This window comes from Tinamus guttatus, unplaced genomic scaffold (genome assembly GCF_059628265.1).
Source record: "Tinamus guttatus ecotype Peru unplaced genomic scaffold, ASM5962826v1 Tinamus_guttatus_pri_ptg000599l, whole genome shotgun sequence".
Taxonomy (NCBI): domain Eukaryota; kingdom Metazoa; phylum Chordata; class Aves; order Tinamiformes; family Tinamidae; genus Tinamus; species Tinamus guttatus.
In genome coordinates this window covers 2,689,229-2,695,533 of record NW_028289133.1, presented here as the reverse complement: position 1 = coordinate 2,695,533, position 6,305 = coordinate 2,689,229, and positions in this window count along the sequence as shown.

Below are 6,305 nucleotides of genomic sequence, written 5' to 3'. Positions count from 1 at the left end.
TTATATGCAGGGGTTTTTGTTATAGATGTATGCAGATCTTCATTTGACTGTTATTTCTAAAAATCTATGTCTGTCATAGACTCATTGTAGTCTTTTATAGAGTTTAACTTATTGGGGGGAAGGAGGGTAAAGGCATTTCAACTTGTGGTGAGAAAACATGGGATTGTCCCAGAAAACCATTTGTATCCATAAAAAAAAAAAAAAAAATCCTCACAAAGAAATTGTGTAAAAATGACTCTTGGCTGAAGCAGAAGCACAAGTGCCTTCAGAGGGCAGTACATTATTTGAGTTTCTTCAGGAACCGTGTGCTCTTGCTCTTCCTGTATCTTGCTATCAAGATTTAGGTTGAGGCCTAAAGAAAGTCCCAATAGATTACTGGGATTGTACTGGTCAAATAAAGTAAAGTTTTTGATTGGATTTTATTTTAAAAATATTCAAATCATTCCATTCTGTACTCTTAACCTAGTCAAACTTATTGTTTAAACAAGAAAATTATGGTTCAGAATTAAGCTAGCAGGTCTTTTTCCCATTATTTGGAAGAGTCGACTTGAGTTTTTAAACCCCATTTCTGTGTATACTCAGTTGGACACAACTGTGCTATCATGGCACGTTTTTGGTGATACTTGTGAATTGAATGGTTAAAGAGAACTGTAACTTTTATTGATAAATTGTCCTGACTTGTATTTATTAATAGCAAGAGTCGGTCTATGCTTTGTTCTATAATAGACACTTTTCTGTTTCCTGGTTGTCTTGTTATCCCTCTGCATACATTGTAATTGTTCCCAGTTATTTTGTCTGAAATCAGCCAAGATCTTAATTTTCTTTTTTTCTAACCATCCCAATAATGCAGTTTCAGGAAAGATTGACAGAAGAGTCTGCAATGCCTGAAGGGTAAATGATCTGTTTCACAGTTGTATAGAATAAAAGGCTTTAGTTGAAATATTTTAAAGTGGTTTTGTCTATGGGATCACCTATGCAAACTCAGAAATTGGGTCACTTATCATAGAATCCTTAGAGTTGGAAAAGACCTTCAAGATGATGGAGTCGAGCCGTAAGCCCTTCACCACCATTGCCTGTCCCTAACCACGTCCCCAAGGGCCTCATCCACAAGTTTCTTGGGCACTGCCAGGGATGGTGACTCCACCGCTTCCCTGGGCAACCTGTTCCAATGCTTCACCACTCTTTCCATGTAGAAGTTTTTCCTTATATCCAACCTGGACCTTCCTGGTGCAACTTGAGGCCATTTCCTCTTGTCCTAGTGGTAGTTGTACTACATAGTGGAATGGCTCAAGTAACTGCAGGGCCTTAACATTCCCCTAGTGAAGATCTTGTAAAGGGCCTTTGAAAAGGACCTGTAAATCTATTATTTAGTGGCATTAATCTATACTTAAAAAAAAATCAATAGATTATTGATAATAGGTCATTTTTAGCGCTAATACTCCTAATTCTTTTAGGGCTAAAACTGAAAACAAAAGAACCAGATTCAGTAGTTATAGCTTAAGCGCTAGAATCACTCTATTATTTTGTCTAGGTACTAATTTTACTTTCACAAGGGTTCCCCTTGATCCAGATGTGATTCAGACCTTCTACCCAAATGTTTCTTGAACTCGGCAATTATAATTGAGCTTTAAGCAGAGGATCTATACCTGTATGTTTGCTGATGGTTCCTGAACAGAGCCATAGAATCACAGAATGCTGAAGGTTGGAAGGGACCTCTAGAGGCCATCTAGTCCAACCCCCTGCACACACAGGGTCACCCAGAGCACGTGGCACAGGACTGCATCCAAGCGGGGTTTGAAGATCTCCAGAGAAGGACACTCCACAACCTCTCTGGGCAGCCTGTTCCAGTGCTCTGGCACCCTCACTGTTAAGAATTTTTTCTTTAAGTTCCTGTGGAACTTCTGGTGCTTCAGTTTGTGGCCATTACCTCTAGTTCTGTCAGTGGCCACCAGTGAAAAGAGACCAGCACCATCCTCTGCACTGCCTCCTTGAGGTACTTCTAGACACTGCTCAGATCCCCTCTCAGCCTTCTCTTCTCCAGGCTGAACAGGCCCAGTTCCCTCAGCCTCTCCTCATAGGGCAGATGTTCCAGGCCCCTGATCATCCTTGTGGCCCTGCGCTGGACTCTCTCCAGCAGCTCCACATCCCTCTTGTCCTGTGGAGCCCAGAACTGGACACAATACTCCAGATGTGGCCTCACCAGGGCTGAGTAGAGGGGCAGGATCCCCTCCCTCGACCTGCTGGAGACGCTCTTCTTAATGCAGCCCAGGATTCCATTGGCCTTCTTGGCCACGAGGGCACACTGCTGCCTCATGGTCAACTTGTCGTCCACCATGACACCCAGGTCCCTCTCTGCAGAGCTGCTCTCCACAAGGTCAGTCCCCAGCCTGTACTGATGTCTGGGGTTATTCCTCCCAAGGTGCAGGACCTTGCACTTGGCCTTGTTGAATTGCATGAGGTTTTTCACCGCCCAGTTGTCCAGTCTGTCCAGGTCCCTCTGGATGGCAGCACAGCCCTCTGGGGTATCGGCTACTCCTCCCAGTTTGGTATCATCAGCAAACTTGCTGAGGGAGCACTCTGTGCCTTCATCCAGGTCATTGATGAATAAATTGAACAGGACTGGACCAAGGACTGACCCCTGGGGGACCCCACTAGCCACAGGCCTCCAACTAGACTCTGCACCGCTGATCACCACTCTCTGGGCCCTGCCATCCAGCCAGTTCCTAATCCACCTCACTGTGCACTCATCTATCCCACACTTCCGGAGCTTGCCCAGGAGGATGTTGTGAGGGACGGTGTCAAAAGCCTTGGTGAAGTCGAGATAGACGACATCCACCGCTCTCCCCTCATCTATCCAGCTGGTCATTTCATCATAGAAGGCTATCACGTTAGTTAGGCAAGATTTCCCCTTGGTGAATCCATGCTGACTACTCTTGAGCACCTTCTTGTCCTCCATGTGCTTGGAGACAACAGCCAGTATGAGCCGTTCCATCACTTTTCCGGGGACGGAGGTGAGGCTGACTGGCCTGTAGTTGCCTGGGTCCTCCTTCTTGCCTTTTTTGAAGACTGGCGTGACATTGGCCTTCTTCCAGTCTTCCAGCACCTCCCTGGTTCTCCAGGATCTTTCAAAGATGACGGAGAGCGGCTTAGCTATGGCATCTGCCAGCTCCCGCAGCACTCTGGGGTGCATCCCATCAGGGCCCATGGATTTGTGGGTATCGAGGTTCCTTAGGTGCTCTCTGACTCAATCTTCCTCTACCCAGGGCAAGTCTTCCTCTCCACCAGCTTCTTCTCTTGTCTCTAGGGCCTGGGGCTCTAAAGGGCCGCCCTTGGTAAACACCGAAGCAAAGAAGGCATTGAGCAACTCTGCTTTTTCTGTGTTATTTGTAACCAGGGTGCCCATCCCGTCCGCCAGCGGACCCACGTTTACCCTGATTTTCCTTTTACTGTTAATGTATTTAAAGAAATTTTTCTTGTTATTTTTAACGTCCCTTGCCAGATTGCGTTCCAGCAGTGCCTTAGCTTTCCTTGTCACATCTCTGCACTCCCTGACTACGTTCCTGTATTTCTCCCAGGGGGCCTGTCCTTTTTTCCACATTCTGTATACCGCTGCCTTCTGCTTGAGCATTGCCACAAGCTCCCTGCTCATCCACACAGTTCTCCTGCCCCCTCTGCCTGCCTTCCTACACACAGGGATGCACTGTTGCTGGGCGTGGAGGAAGTGCCGCTCGAAAACTAACCAATCAGCTCTCTTGGGCCCCCCTGCCTTCTAGAGCACTAGCCCATGGGATTCTACCGAGGAGGTCCCTGAAGAGGCTAAAGTTGGTCCTCCTGAAGTCCATGGTTGCAAGGCTAATTACAGCCCTGCCTCCTCCTCGTTGGATCCTGAACTCCACCAATTCACGGTCACTGCAGCCGAGGCTACCCCTCACCTCCACATCTCCTACTAGGCCCTCTCTATTTGTTAGCACGAGATCCAGTAGCCACCTCTCCTCGTCGGCTCCTCCACAACCTGCGTCAAAAAGTTATCGTCGACGCTCTGCAGGAACCTCCAGGACTGCTTATGCCTGGCTGTGTTGTCCTCCCAGTTGATGTCGGGGTAGTTGAAGTCCCCCATGAGAACCAGGGCCTGTGACCGTGAGGCAACATCCAGCTGCCTACAGAAGGCCTCATCAACCTCCTCGTCTTGGTCAGGTGGCCGGTAGCAGACACCCACCACAGTGTCTCCACATTAGCCTGCCCTCTAATCCTTACCCACAAGCTCTCAACTCACTCATCATCCACCCCCAGATTGAGCTCCATGCATTCCAGTTGCTCTCTCACATAAAGAGCAAAAAGAGCCAGCTGGAGTTACAGGTAGTTATTAAATAACAGAGCTTTCCTATAGGCAATTGCATCCTTTTTAGACACAAATGGAAGGACATCACTTTGTTCAAACATCAAGGGTCTTCTGACACTTTTCCAGACATGTGATTTTATGGTACTATAGATACTCAATTACTTCACATACTTCAGAAATGAAACCTAACCCAAACACTTGCTTTGTAATTTCCCTTGCAAGAAAAACAAGGCAAATGAATACTTGCTTAAGGCAAAAGCAAAGAGGAAGTACAGGAATTAGTGGCAATACCCAGGAAATACCAGATTGTTCCTTGCATTTAATTTGCCTGTGCCAATTAATAGCTGCTTTCATTTAAGAGCAGCCAGAAGCAGATGGTGAGGTATTGCTTGGAGCAGAGAACATTCCTCCAGGAAGGGAGAGATGAGGAGTGGAAAGAGCTGTGAGGGGAACTGTGGATTAAAGACTTGTCCCTGTGAGGTTCTCCCCTTTCTGCTCAATTTGTGAGGCCAGGAGGTGGGAACACAGAGGGTAAGTGCCTGGTGAAGGACTCACAAGCCCCTAGTTAGGGCAGGAGTCATCAGTGCTGTGTGAATCACACTTTCAAAGGTATGAAATCATCTATACTTAATAAAAATTCCAGGGAGCTAGAAGTGAATAATTCACAGCTGCTCTGAGATCAGTGGTGGCTTTTTTTGCTTCAAAACTGGCCTTTGCTCAGAGGCCTCACAGAGCGTTTCCCCTCTTTCAGCTGTAGCAGCTGGTGTTGGACTTTGATCATTTGATTTCCTGAATTTCCTCAAATTAAGGAATGACATAATGACAAGTGCTTCACCTTGGTCTCCAACACAGCCTGGCGCCCCACAGGATGTCACTCCTGGGGGCTGTAGCTGCAGCAGTGACAGTTGCTGCAGACACCAACAGGACAAGGGGGATCCATCTTCCTACAGCATCTCAGCACCTCCCACACCCAGGAGCTTCTCGCAATCCCACTGGAGGTTGTGTTTTGAAATTGAAGATTTCTAAGCAGCTCTGTCACCTCTGCGCTCCCTAGTAGAGGAACACCTTCCCCTCATCCATCTCAAAAGATACTCTCCAGCTTGTCAGGGATAAGGAATTTAGGATATTAAACCTTAGTTTAGCATTTAAGTGGTGCAGTCCTGTTCCATGAAAACAACATTTTACTGCTAGGGGTTAAAGGTCTGTACAGTTTCATAAATCTGCATATCTAACTTTTTTTTGAACATTATGAGAAGGAATCAAGTCTTCATATATACTGAATTTTCTACCCGACAAGATCCAATTAACATGAAGTAAACTTAGACACAGTACTATAAAGGCTAAGATGTTTATTATTATGACATTTGAAATTTGAATGTGAACAGTTCCTGCTTGGGAATTTCCAAAGGGTGCCCAGGCTACACCGTCACTTAAGTAAGCTTAAAAACATAGTGTTGACAAAGCTGTAGTAGAAGAGAACCCTCTTGAACAAACAAAAGTTCGCCCTAAAACCTTAGGTGCCTTTAGTCATCAGGCTCCAAGTCTGAACAAAAAACTTACTAATAGCTTAAATTACATTTTCTTTATTCTTAATTTTTGGCTATTCACACATGTAGCTGCCCATTAGAGGAAGGGAAGAAGAGGAAGTTTATTTCAGCAGTGAGGAAAGAGAGAGTGAAAGAAGAGAGTTAACTATTACAGACTCTTTAGCAAACTAGGCTGCAGATCTCTTCGATTCCTGAATAATTACCACCTGTGAGTTAGTGCTTACTCCATTCATTTAAGGAGGAAGAAAACACTTTGGCCTGTTCTAAGCTACTATGTGCTACGTGTTTAAGACTGCACTATTCCTTACTGTTAACAGCAAGGCCTAGTGCAGCGCTTAAATTCTAAGAAAAGATTGAATTCAACAGGGTGTCAGCTGAAGACCTGTCCCTTGTAGATGGCTTCATCTATACCCTTGTGC